Raw genomic sequence first — 14,931 nt, forward strand, 5'->3', positions numbered from 1 at the left:
TCTGCTCTGGCTAAGTCACACAACAGAAATGCAACCAATATTAAATTTAAGCATGATTTCAGAGGTTTAAATTAAAAGAAAATCAAAGATTTTATGTAGGGTTTTGACAGTGCAAAGGGAGCATGACGACAGGAGTATTGCATGACCTAGAGAGTCACAGGAACAGGAGGGAGAGCTTCCACCAACCCAGAAAAACCAGAATGCTTTCCGAAAACTTTAAGAAAAGTGCTATACGTTCATTTGTTTAAAAATCTTACATCAGACAGATGAACTACTTGCAAATGTTTAGCTTCTCAAGTTACAGAATTATTTTAGAAGCTATGAAATATCCACAATTTCAAGTGATAAAAATTATTATATCAGTCCTACTGTGCCTATCAAATTAGACATCTATGGGGAAAAACTAATAAAATGGCCTGTTTTATTGAAAGGCAATAGCTTCACTGACTGGAAGCAGACTCTGAGACGAATAAAATTGTTCCATACTTCCTACAACAATAATTGAATAAAAACAAATCTATTTTAAAAACACACCGAAGGTATCTTTTATACCACAGCCAAATATCTCAAAGATGTGATAACAAGAATAATGAAGCCTGCAAATTATAAACCAAGGAACACTACTGAGTGATGAAATGACCTGTATTAGCTTAGCATCTTAGAGGTTAATTTTTCCTATGGCCAGTGCAGAATCCAAGAAAAGGTTGTGGTGATCAACCCCCTTCAAGAAACTGACAGTTCATCTGTTAAATTTATAATAAGCTATAATTAGTGAAACTGCCTGGAAGACAGCTCTCCCTTTTTTTTTTTTTTCCTAAATCCTAGTCTGTCAGTCAGGCAGTTCAGAAACACTGCATTGCAACAGAAAAGTGAAAATCTAAGTAGGAGCTTAGGAGATTAAATCAGAGCTCATGGAAACAGTTCAAAGGAGCTGGATGGGTCTATCACACTTGTCCACCCTGTCTTCCTCCCCATCCTCACCCCATCACCCTGTCATGCTCACAGGAAGGCAACGTAACATTAAACTTTGGGAGCATCTGCCTGTACATTCACTTCCCATGTAAATCTGGTCATCGCTTCACAGCAGAGACACTACATTGGCCATGGAACAATAATGTTGGTTGTGTTTAAGAGAAAGAAAAGTTTTTATGATTTCAAAGATCAATGAAAAGCAAGATTTGCAAGCATTACTTCCAGGTAACCCAGTGTATCCCTCTTCCCAAAGCTGGCTCACCCTGGGCTACATGAGACCAGACAGAAAGTACTACCAACCACTCCTCCATCTCCCCAGCAGGAGGTCTCCAGATGGGACAGAAGGCAGGGGAAGCATTTATGGCCATCACAACAGGAAAGCTCAACCAAACCAGAAAAATTCTTTTTTTGTTGAAGGATGAGCCAGAATTTTCAAGTTTCAAAGGAAGAGGGAGCTGAGAGGAAGGATGCAGAAGGGAAAGGGCACTATTTGAAAGTTGCTATGGGCAAGATGCGCCTGCAGGCTCTTTTCCACCCCTACCTGCAATCCAGTATTGGAATTCTGTAAGAAAAGGCCACTCAGCGACTCAAATGGGCTCTTACAAAATAACCACATTTGGTTCTCATTCGTATAATACACACACAGGGCAATTCTGGCTGCATCAGAAAATTGAATAAACTTGTGGACTTTCATCCAGGATAATGGATTCAAAAGACAAACTACTCTCTAATCAAATGCAATCAATCCCTGAAGTGGTTAAAGAGTTCTCCCTAAAGACAAAGGCAAAGATGGGCATAATATAATAAGCACCTTACAGAATAATAAACTCATTCATCATACTGACTGAGTTGTCTACATGTGGTTAAAAAAAAAAAAAAACAAACTGTCTTTGCTCTCATCTACATGCAAGTGTATCAGAAGGCAAACATTCCTGATACAGCTGCATAAGCCAAACAAAATCGCATACTAATTTAACTTCCTCTGGGAGAAAAACAATCCTGACAGATCCAAATTCTTATGTGAAGATGACACAAGAACGTTCACAGTACAAGGTAGCGCTACATCAACCAGAAATGACTCCAGACATTTAGAAACACATTAAGTATATTCATCAGATAAAAGTGAATGCAAATAAGCTGGTGTAGAGCAGAACATTCACAGGCTGTAACACACCCATCCTGCTGCCTTCCCATGGAGAAAAACTGCCAAATAAATCAAGCAGAGAGAGGTCACAAGATGACCTGAGTGTGTAGAAGGGAAAAAAAAATGTACTGGCAGCTCATGCTGCTTGTAATGTATGAGCAGTGCCCATATATACAGCTGCCACTTCTTTTAGGAGATGCTTCAAGTATTTAAAGCGTTCCTCTCCCATGCTCCCCATATCACAACAGCGTACTAAAAGGGAGAAGCCAACGTGGCTCCTGAAAATACATTTTCCCAAGCCACTGCTTCATTAACACAAGGTGATCGTGCATGTCAGCTGGCTGGAGTACAGAGGGAGCAGAGATGGAGCCACACACAGGGGCTGGTGGGCTTGGCTCGCAGCGCCTGCTCCGGTCGCATCCCCCCGCTTGCCAGATTCACGAGGGAAAAGCAACGAGGAGCGAGCTCAGCTCGAGGGGAGGAGAGCAGCAACCCCAGCGGGCAGCTGGCAGAGCCACTGGCACGGCCCTGAGGAGCAGGGCCAATGCACTGGCTGGAATCGGCCAGAACGTTTCCTCTGGAGAGACACCCACCAAAGGGGATGATGAGCCAATTCAGCCAGCCCTGTCACGAACTTCCCTACCTGGGAAAAGACCGAAATAATAGCTAGGAAATAGCTAATGAATATATTAGTCAATACATTTTGGAACTGCATTAAATTATATCAGCAAAGGGCGCCTTATTCTGAGACAAGACAGACAGATCAGGAAGTACTCTGGAATTTACCTTTTAAATTCATATCACCTATTCCTCTGAAGTAACCTCACCTCCAGAAAGGCCCCAGGGCTGGAGAACATAGGATCTACTCATTAAGAAGTCACTAAATTAAAGCCTCCTCATTCACACCTCTGAATATGTCTTTCTGGTTTGCAGCCCTTTTGAAATTTAATTTCCCCAATCCACCAGGCTGCTAATCTTTAGTGTAGCTATATCCCAGTCTAAACACAGAACTGAAGAGGGAAAGAAGCTGCTAATCCTCTAGCCACAGCTATCACAGGCTCAGCAGGTTCTTCCAGCTCGTCAAGTCAAAATGAATCAGAAGGGCTTGTGACACTGGATATGAAGATGAGGAGACAGATTTGCAGAGAAATTCTCCCTCTACCCCAAATGTTTAGCAATTACCTTCCGTAATTTAACGCACCTACGTTTCCTTGATTTGCATTATCCTTTGTTATCTACCACCCTCCCTACCTCTGCTGAGAGCTTCTAGACTGAGATGTAACATCTTTTCACCACTATGTCACTGGGGATAAACTGATCATCTCATTTCTAGTCCTACAAAGACAGCACACCCACACATTGTTAATCAGGACAGTGCTATTAAGGGGAAGAAAGAGTCCCTTGCTAAGGCCACCTAACCAAGTAAGGCAGGAGCAGCAAAAAGAGCAGTGTTAAGAACTTGGGAATGAAAGAAGAAACAGCCTTTGGCCAAAACAGGGAACTTGTAACGCAGGAGGATTAATCATAGTTGTTTTACAAATCAGGCCCAGCAGATGTGATCAAATCTTTTTCCCCACCCTTCCTGCTAAGTCTTTGTAGAAGGTTCTTAAAAAAAAAAAAAAAAAAAAAAAAAAGCCTGGAAAAACTGCAAGTAGGAACGGTGCTTTTCTAGCTTTGCTTCAGCTGCTGCACCAAACACGTACACGGCGCTTTACCCAGGACAGGCTGCAGCTATGGACTAATTAGATAGAGGAGCACTGTAAATATATGATAAGGAGAGCACTGGGTTTCTCCACTTTGACGTTCCTCCTGCTCTGCTCCATCATTTGTGCACAACAGTGGGGGCAGAACACAATGTAGACAACAGTTGGCAGGATATCTACTGCCAGACTCTTGCTCTGCTTACCCATCATTTCATCCCTGCAGTCTGAAGCATTTACTTCTCAACCTGAGCTCCCTCTGCAGAGAGGATACTCACCTTTTATGCATAAAGTATCTCACAGGCTGCTGCTGCTTGCTGTATGGGGAAAAGGGCCATTTCTACTGTTGCACACAGCTTTTTTTAATAAATCTTGTATCACCTTGAATCCCCAGGAAAATTCAATGAATGATTAGGTTAATTTTTAGCCCCAAAAGCCAACAAATCAAACAAAACCCATACAGTTCTTGTCCTCCTTCATGAAAAGTGATGTAAAAATAGTCATCCTCCCCTCCCCCAATAAAAAGACTAATAACTGTTTTTCCTCTGGTAAAATATTTCTGTTGTAAAGCCCTACTGAGAACCTGTCTAAATGCAACAAAAGGGGGTTCATGATGATGTGAATTCTATTAAGTAAATCTCCTGCTACACCTACTCCATTGCACTCTTTTTCTTCCAAAGTAATTAACATCTCTGCAGAGTTGGCTTCCCACCTCCTCCACCCAGTCTAAATCTCTAAAAATCTCCTATTTTTGCTTTGACATCTGACGAGAATTTTTTTTTCCTTTTAGGCACAGCACACACATCCACCCACCCACACAATTCAAAGCACCAGCAGCTGTTTCATGAAGAAAATATACAGCAAGGGTTCTCAAACCCTCTACGTTGGAACAAATTGTTACCCAGGAATTTCATGCAACGCTCTACAAAATATATAAATGAAAATGCTTGTGTGTTATTTTCACATGAGAAGTAAGATCTCTGACTTACCAGAGACAGTGAGAAGAATGGAGTGGAGGCTCTTTATTTTTTTCCTAGTGAATAAAATTGAGGTGAGGGGAGAAAGTGGCATAATGTACTATTAGATACAATTAAAAAATACCCCATAATTATATCACATACATGCTTTGGAGGATTTAATAAAAGCATATAGTCTTTGTGTAGGGTATAACCACATCCCTATACGAATCATTAAACCACTAATAGTTTTCTGCATCACTGACAACAGCTTCATATAAGCCTGAAGGTCCCTTCACAGAGGTCAGAAATGGCATGACCACATGGCATCATTAAAGATTCCTCTACTCTTCAACAACCTACACACCTCAGGGAGTGGTCAGCAACAGGATAGCTTACCACTCGCTCTCTAAAAATCTAGAAAGACTCCCCCTTGGCATGAGGAATGGCCAAGAGGGGCAGGTACGTTATTTTTAGAAGATTATAGGAAGTACTTGGCATCGTCTAAAGCACCTCAAGGCGGTCACCGTTAGCTGACAATCAAGGACAATCAGGTCTAGCAACACCTAGAAGCAATACACTAACACACCCGATGACACAAAGCATCTAAGAGATAGTATAAAATACCAATAAATGTCTCATACTTTATTTTGCTAGGGCTCGTGTGATCATCTTGATCGCTCTCAGGGAGAATCAGCTTCAGACTCCTGACAGTATTTCATGGTTGACAGTCATTTATATTATACCATATTATTCCTCCTTTTCCATCTGACAACCCCAGTGTCATTGGATGCAAGTTCACAATCAAGAAAGAAGTGGTGTATGGTTTGTTTCGTAAAAAGAAAAATATAAAATAGGAAAATATTGCCTTAAATGATGTTTGATCCTCAAATTTTAAGAATACACAGTGCAGTGTGGTTTATTTATAAACTCCATCTGGCATGTCTTGATTAGCATGGCTGATATATTAACTCTCTGAATAGGGATTTCCAAGTATTACATACTTCTGCCACTACAGACCGGGGCGGGGGGGCGGGATTGGAACAAATAATTTATAGAGCTGTTTCAGCAGACAAGCAATCCTTAGGGTTTCATAAACTACAGCTTACAGGAATTATTCTTTATTACTTTTAGTAGCTGAACTTAAAAAAGGAGGGAGTTAAAATCCTAGCTTAGGAAACCAGCGGCTCATCAGTGCTGGATCTATCGCAATTCTTGACAGAAGTCCCCAATACCCTGGGAGAAGGCTGTAGAAAGCTTGATGGGATGGAGCATGTGCTCAATTCACCTTCGTGCACAAGATTCCTCAGTCTTCTTATAATTTCTTTTGGAAGAAAAATGCAGCAGGATGCAAAACCTGCAAGCAAGTTGAGCACCACTGTGGTTTTGCCATCTATAAATCTGCCTATTCCGGTCTTATCCCACAGGTTTTGCTTTGATCAGCTAGGGAAAACAGAAAGATGAGGCAAAGCATCTGTAAACTATGTTGTGCCTGTGTTGATGATGTCACCAAAATTTTGAATTTTCTTCTCAGCTTTTACCTAACTACAAGTATGGATTATTTTAATCAAAAATTCGTTCAAGATTCTTCTAGAATCTAGATCTTCTTGACCTTCTAGATCTTCATGATCTAGAATCAAGATTCTTCTAGATAGTTCTCTACTAAATTCAAAGACCATAACCTAAACCAGGCATCCTTTTCTTGTTTCCAGGTTTCCTTATAAAAGCATCACATGGTTTAATTAACCTCTCTGACATGTTCAGATACTCAAGTAGGGTGATCAGAAACAACTCTGTGAGGCAGTTACATGCTGAAACACTTTATTTTACAAAGCTTGTCTGAGAAAATTTATGGGGAGGTTTTAAAAAGGAAAAACCTACCCTGGCCAAAGTTTCCCTACTTGCTGGTGAGTGGAGGTGCAAGAAATCCTCTAGCACAGGTTTTTGTCTTTTCACTTTTTTACTTCCAAGAGTAACAAATTGCATTTCTGACAAGGTTTCTGCAGTCTCCTGGATTCAGTTGTGTGTGGTCTTTCCAGAGCCAGTGACACATGCACACACTGTACATACAAGCAGCAAAATGAGCCAGATAGGATCAAACAGTGGCAGATGTGCTTCTGTTCTTCTGTCAAGGATACAGCTGTTGCCAACACTTTGTTATCTTTCCTCCTAAGCTCACTAACCGGCTTCTGAAGGATTTACTTCCAGAAATAATCCAGACAACGAACAGAGGATTTTTCACATTTCAAAGCTAATAATGTGGACAGAGATTAACATAAAAACAGTTAAATCATATGAGTTCCACTGATCTAGATCGATTTGGTTTTCTTAAACCAAAACACATCCTCAGCAGATGATCATGATTTCTGCTTGATGCGGTCTCAAGGGACCCACCAAATTTCCTGCCATTTATTTTGCTCCATTTCTCAGCTTTCGCCAAGCTCTCCTCCACCTGAAGCTCCAGGTCTTGTTTGTGCAAACATTTTTAATTTCTCCTTCCATTCCCAGCTCATCTCAACTAGTAGCAGTGATTCTGACACCACCATTGCAGTTGAGCCCTAACGGTACATTACCTGTATCCTCTGAACATTCAAGGTCCTGTCCACACAAGCACACCCACTGTTACTAGTAATACTTATCCAAACCAGTGTTGGCAACTGTTGAAAATTCTCCTGCAGACAGAACTCCAGGCAATGTACTATCCTCCCAGTTATTAAGTCCTGTACCTCCCCTCAGCCTGAATTTCTGAATACTTGATATCACCTTAAGCAAATAAAGGATGAAGCAAGTGGGTAGTGTCATTGCTGGCTGACAGCTCTGCTCCTCCTTTATGCTGTATTTCTTCATCTCCAAATTCCAAAGAAAATATTCTCAAGTTATTTTAATATCTAGAGAAAAGCAAAAACTCAAGTAACTTTAGTCAAGCTGAGTACACCACAAACACAGAAAACACAAATATTTTACCACCATCCAGGACTCTTATTTTACTTAACTTCATTCACTCTTATTTCAAATACATTTTTGAGAGGAATGTGAAGTCCTGGTCTATGTAGTTGAAGTATCCAGTGCACACCTCAGTGAGCTCACACCACATAGATGCTGATCCTCATTTTAAAATGTGCATTTCGTTTTCTATTTCCATCTGTCCTGCTTTGGCTTCCATTAACCCCAACATTCACATTCAGCTCACAGGCTGTATGATTTATGTCTCCACAGGACTGCTTTCGGATGTGACATTGGGTACACCCCACACATTCAAGGTGCCCAACCTGCCACCCCACACAGACACTCTCCTGCCGTTACACCCACAGCCTGGCTGCAGGACTGCTGCTGCCCCAGTGCCTGCACCCCAACCTGCCCCAGAGCAGCAGCCTTTGCCTAGAAGGCACCAGCATCAGTCACTGATGGCAAGTTTCCCTAAACTGAGAGCTCCCCCTCAATAATTCAACCCGATGCTAAAAAATCTGGAATTTGCATCACCACAAGTCTTAACAACTTTAAGGGAAATCAGGAAACAGCTATTAAAAACATCAATTATTTACTGCAAGTTGTTTCACTGTCTGAGAGGCCAGTTCTAGCTTAGGTTAGGCTGGTGCGTTATGACTCAGGGCAGGACAGATGTTCTCCTGCTCCTTACTCTGCTCATCATACAAAACAAAGGAGAACTCTATAAAAGGAGCCGCTGCCTCACAGACAGCAGCTCAATCCCTTTTCCCTATTTACAGCAACAACAAGCCAAAAAGGAACTGCAAAAAAAGCAGCCAGAGATGCTTCAAGCATCTTTTACAAATGCCTTTGTTTAATACAGTTGGTACCAGAACATGTCTCTGGTTCCTAAGCGTCATTCTCCTGCATGGGCTGGGAAATCTGAACCAGCAAAAGTCCACACTGCAGCTGCCTTAGGAAGCAAACTCATCTGATGAGACTGATTAAGTGGCATCAAATTATTTTAAAGGCTCTGGCATGGATTCACAGTATATAAACTCTGATATTATTTCAGTTGCTCTGCCTCAAGAGTAAAGGATGTATCTGTTATATAATGTATATATAAAGATAACACCACAACTAATGTTTTTACTTCACAGTCATTTTGCTAGCATAAACACAATGAGAAGTTTATTATATACACACAAATTATGCACACTACAAGACAGGATTATGCATTAAAATTACATTTTTTACCATGTTTTTGTATTTCAAAAGATGGTCTTCCTTTTATGTGGGGGGTTAATTAGTTTCATTTGTTAGAATTACTCTTTTATGGCCCCAATAACCTCCAGTACTAGCAATCATGTTGAAATTAGCTGCAATAGTTCATGAAATACTTAACATACTGTAATAAAGTGAAGAAAAAGGCCATCAAATACTCTAAAATATCTGTACTACAGGAATCAGCCAGACCAGTAGTAGAGATCTTTTCTTATGGCATATGAAGGTTTCTTTTGCAGACAGGTATGGACAAGAATGCAGGAATACTGCTCCAGTGAACTCAGACCTCCAGAGGTCAAAACCTGGTCACCTTTCCACCAGCTTACCCTAATGCAGTCTCACCCTTAAGCTAGGATATGTCTTTTAGGCTCTTTAAGCAGTAATAAGTCCCATACATTGCCTTTTTTGAGGAAAGATCCTTTTTGTGCTGGTTCTCAGTGTCAGAAGTATAAGTAATATTGAGTTTATGCTCCTCCCACAGCTCTGTTTCATGATTGGCACTCTTTCTGGGACAATCAGAAAAGAAGAGATTGCCCACACAGCCTGGAAGAAATGGCATGAAGGGCAAAAAAAGAGCATGGCAGAAAGTTGTTTGTTTTTTTTTAAAAAAAGAAATATGCATCTCAGTTAACAAGCAGTGAAAAAAAAGCTTTGAGAAGGTGAAATACAAAATATTTTTTTGCTAATTTAATCATATTTTACCAGCAGGTACCTTCTGGAAATCATAGTCCTGCCAGTGCTGCAGTCAGCAAAATAATCTTCAGGGTGAGGAGCAGGATTTCCTGGCACTTCAGCAGGCACGGGGCAGCCGGCTCAGACCCCAGCAGCACCATGCTCCTCTGAGATGCTCACAGCATCCCTGACAAGCAATGGCCATAAATAAAACTAGGGCAGGCAAAACTGGAAATAAAAGAATCTTCGTCCCTTTGACAAAACACACATATATGCTCACCCACACCTTTCAAAACCATAGCACTCAGCTCAGGATTTCTCTATACACGTTAAAAGAAAAGGCAGGCAGCACACCACTTTGTCAGGTCACTTTTCATGTACTTTTACATCCCTTTATCTTTTACTACCCAAGGCTGTAAAATATCTTCTGATCATTTTACTACAAAATTATTAAACCTGAAAATTTAGGTAGTTAAAAAACATAGGTATTTTTAAAAACATAGGCACTTTAAAAATATAAGCCACGGTACATCATTCTACCTAATTCATCAAACGTGGGGTCAGGCAAACACACAGTGATATTCTGAATGCCAAGAGGGAAGGTGATGTTATTGCTTCTGCCACATGTTATCACAAATCAGATCCATGAGGTCTTAGAGGCACAGTGAAATGCTGCCACACCAACACAGGCCCTTGGCAAGATACACATTTGGCACTTTTTAAATTCAGTGCCAAAATTTTTGAAATAGCTAAATTACTTGGTAGGTTTTTCCTGAGAGAAGTTGTGATTAGTTCAATGGCTAAATCTATGTCAATGAAAGAAAAAAAAAAAAAAAAAAAAAAAAAAAAAAAAAAAAAAAACCAAAACATAAAGAACTAGTCAGATGAAGGAATTTCATCCATGTTACCACACCCTGCAATTTTTTCCCTTTGAAAGGCAAGCTTCTTGAATCTAAGAGTCACCTTTTGGCAAAACGCTCTAGGATATTTTTAACAACTATGTCTTAAAATAATTCCATTTCTATGGGCAAACCAAATTATTTGAGTCTTTGAACACAGCACTGCAAGAACTCCAAATTTCCTCCCTGTGTGCCAAGGACGCCTGCCTCCAGTTGTGAGAACAAAAAAAAGCCTGGTCATAAACAGGTGGGCAGCTATTAAACTAGGTAGCAATTAAGACTGGTACAGGAACTGAGAAAGCCAGAAATACATCAAATATTAGCAGATTTATACATCAATCCCCTCTTACCTCCCTAAATATCTGCTACCACATGCTGCTGGGGCTCTGCCTCTGCCAGCTTTGTTCTGCTCTGGAAATCACCCTGCCTGTTCTTCCCGTGACACTGGGTGACAGCTCCCGTTGTAAGGGCATACATGCCCCTTAATCAAACAGCTTCATCATACTATACAATGCACTGCATTCACGTTAGGGAACACTATGTGAATGCTGATTGGCAAGATCTGGCCCATATTCTTATTCTTACTAATTGCAATTTACTTGAGAAATAAACCCACTGATTTTGCTTTCCCAGCACAGCAATTTTTCTGCTTCTCTCTTCCATACTTTCACACAGCCCAACTTAGCTGCCGCCACTGTTCAATATTCAAGGTAATTGCTAGCTAATAAACTCTCCTAAATGATCTAGCAACTGGGAATGAGTGTCAGCCGACTGTTTTCTTTGTTCTCTGAAACACGAAGTCTTTGTGTCTGTATCATGTATTTACCAAAATTACTCTTACAATCTATTAATCTTTTTAACCCTGGTTTGATTTTTCTTCTAGTCATGTGTTTAAGTGTCTCACAGAGACAACTTAGGACTAGCACCTGAGATGACTCTTGCTGTGTCACTCAGCTGCTGCCGCCATCTCAGAATGTCTCAGTATACACTGTACTGCTGGCTATTAATTTTTAAGACAGCTCTGTGTTCCCTATTAACAACTTATTTCTCAAGAGCTAAAAACTATGCTGTTGTAATCACAGGTTCTGTAGAAATATAACATCCAAGCATTTGAAAATGAGGACAAAAGCTTGTTTCTGAGGGATTCTATTTTCTTCTCAACTTGTATACAGAAACAAGTTTCCCATCCTTTCCCCTTTGTCTATATTTTCTGGATAACACATTTCCAATTTATAAAAAGTAAACCCACCTAACAGGGCAGTCAGACACATTATTCCAGAAGATGATGGAGGGTATCAGTCTGAGTAATCTTGATGCTTTCAAACTTTTTCACCTCTAAAAGGCAGCATAATGTAGGTCACTTTTAATGAGGAGCCCTGTGTGTGGCTTTCCCCACACATACACAGTAACCGGGCGCTGAGATGTTCATGTTCGCCGTGCATCAACGCTGTATTTTGTAATTTTTCAACTAGGTTGACTTTTGCCCACAACACTGGGCACTTCCCTATGGTGAAGTCTCTTAGCTGCCTCATTAACTCTGAATCAGTGTGTGCCCTTGCATTTTACTGTATCATTTCCTCCAGCATTCATTATGCTGCAGTTTCAACAGCCTCTGGCTAGAAACTTCTTAAAACATCATGATGAAATTACTTTCTTAACAACATACAAGTAAATTATAATGTAATTAAAAGACATACTAACCTATTGCCTTGTTTGGTAATGGTATCTTGGTTAATATCATCCAGTGCACACTAGTAGAATATCTGAGAAATCTTTTGCTATAAATTGTAAGCTATTGTCTACAGCACCTGCTTTTCTGTGAAAGACAGAGGAATTAGAATACCTGTTCTCTTCTAGCTTTACAAACACAAGGCATTGAAGTGGTATGAGTTGTTTCGACTCTAGGGTCTCCCCGTTTCAGTGCTTGACTCCCGAGGCATTCAGTGGGGTTTTTTCTTGCTTCTGGGCTGGGAGGATTTGGAAGAAACCTGGCGTCTGGAAGGTAAATGCTCCTGCCTGGCTACCCTCCACCATAGAGACTCCTGGTTTTCAGCATTAGCCGCTTGCATGCTCCTCTGCAAGGGAAGAGTTAACCTCCCTTGACTTCACTCTGCTCCCTACCTTTAGCCTACTCCTTTTCTGTCCCATTTTCCTCTTTGCTGCAATGTCAGTCTTTGACACCTCTGCATGTACCTGCCAGGCCCTTCTGTGCTTCCTCACCACTTGGCAAATGATGAGGACCCGAGGGCAGCATCCCACTGTTCCAGAGAGCAGAGTCAAGCAACTCTCCTGCCTCTCTGCCAGTCATGCTCACAAAATGAGTTCCCAATATTTACACCTTTAAACACACGGGGTCATTACTTTAATTCCCCCCTTCACCCCACTCTTAAATCCCCCCGCCCCCCTCTGGCCTGCAGCACCCCTCCTCACTTTCCTGTACCTCAGGGGCTTGGGGACAAGGGACAGGAAGGAGAAGGGAACGGGCTATGCCTGCTGGGAGAAGAGAGGATGGGGCTGAAGAACAGGAGTCTGCAGGGAGTCCAGACCTTTGGGGACAGCACCAGCTGCCTGAGGAGGCCACTGCTGTGAGAGCCACAGCCCATCGGGTTGGGGGGGTGTCAGGAGGACACTCCTCATCAGGCTGTCAACACGCAGCCTGCCCCGTTCCGCACGACAGCAGAGCTAATGGTTTCAGCAGCCCTGTGCTGCTCCACACACCTGCAACTCAACGTGCTGCCCAGAGCGACTCCTCAAATCCCAAAAGTGAAATAAAGCTTATGCAACTGGGTAACGGTGTTTAAGTGAAGTGCCCTTTATTCTTGATCACTTTAAAATAATTTTATTGTTACTATGTAGTGACAACGTAAGGTAAAATAGCCAACAAATTATTCCAACAGCTGCATACAACTTGGATTCAAGTGAGATTTTTTTGCAAGCCACTGTGCATAATATATGCTTACCTAAAATAAACTGTTAGAACAGCCCCTCTGCAGTTCAGACAAGGATGGAATTGTAAGAGATATGTGTCCCTTGCCACCACCTTACTTCTAGGGCCAAGTCCCCTAATTTACTTGAGCTTCAGCTTTTTTGTCTCTAAAACAGAGATAACTTCTGCCTGCAGTGATGCCATGATGCTAATCCACCTGGTATTTGCCAGCACATGGAAGACTTTATTCTGATAAATAAGACATACAGAAAGCAGGACAACACTAACCAAAGCCATCTATATTCTTCCTCGGAGTCCTATCCAGTTTCATTTTTAGTTAGAAAAGTAGGTCAAAACACGAAGCAATAGATGTTTGAGGGAGAAAAGCAACTTTTAACTTATCTGGGTATAAACACACTTCTTTTTCCAAATCAGCACTCTTAAAAGGGACAGACAAATTAACTGGGGACTCTCCAGAGGCGAGCATAAAGGCACCATCTCTTCTCAACCCATTCCTTAATCAGCAAAGGTTCAATACGAGAGGAATAATTCATGTGGCCAGCAACTGATTCTTGCCTGTGGAGCCCTGGGGGAGAATTTTAATAATGGAAAGCTCACCTTCTTCTGGGACATGCTAAAATGGCGGGGTGCTTCCCTCTGAATATGTTTTGGGCAGATTACAGAGCAAAGCTTGGATGCCCATCTTGTTCTCAGCAAACACTTTGCAGTTCTAGGCAGGACCTTTGGCTGTAGGCATACACTGCCCCTGAAGCTTCCCCCTGTCACATACAGTAATTACTTTCTTTTCATTAATTGGTCTTAACGCATGCATGCACATCCACAAATCAAGCGACCCACTGCTGCAAGTACAGCAAGTTTGGCTTGGAAGTCACACTTCCCTCAGTTTGTAAAGCCAAGAATCCACTACCACCAGCACCAGCTTCACCCAAGCAGGAGCAGGAGTACCCATATGGTGTAAGCAAATTTAGGGGGCCTCAGCTTTCCCCAGCAAGTTGCAGGGGCTCTGTAGGGTGACTGCAAACCAGGGCAACTGGGGTGGTTAGTGAGCATTTCTGGAAATGAACACACCAGCACGAACAGCATAACAATGGTGATGTATTAATGCTGTACCGATGTCAGTGAAACATTACCATCAATTTAAGCAGGCAGTATGTCTGATTTATAAGCCAATATATACCCAAATATAGCATAGGAGATGTTTGGAATAACAAGCATATGAAATAAGCATGACAAATAGAAAGGCTTTATTAAGGGATGATTTCTGTGATCTCTCTCTCCCAGGATGGTCGTATTTTAACATCCTCATCCAAACAGGAACACAGATAAACAGGCTGTAAGCTTGTCTCGTTCCCCTGTGGTTTGTGCTTTGGTAGAAATGACCAATGATTTTTGCATGAGTGAAATGTTTTAACTTATACCTCTGGCTGGGGTT

General features: G+C 41.5%; 1 protein-coding gene across 1 annotated transcript in view; it reads right to left on the reverse strand.

The window, feature by feature from the left end:
- HOMER2 (homer homolog 2 (Drosophila)) overlaps positions 1-14,931 on the reverse strand; it is a 52,071-nt gene that overhangs the window by 18,436 nt on the left and 18,704 nt on the right. The window lies entirely within an intron of this gene.

Source organism: Merops nubicus, unplaced genomic scaffold (genome assembly GCF_000691845.1).
Source record: "Merops nubicus isolate BGI_N331 unplaced genomic scaffold, ASM69184v1 scaffold23968, whole genome shotgun sequence".
NCBI lineage: Eukaryota > Metazoa > Chordata > Aves > Coraciiformes > Meropidae > Merops > Merops nubicus.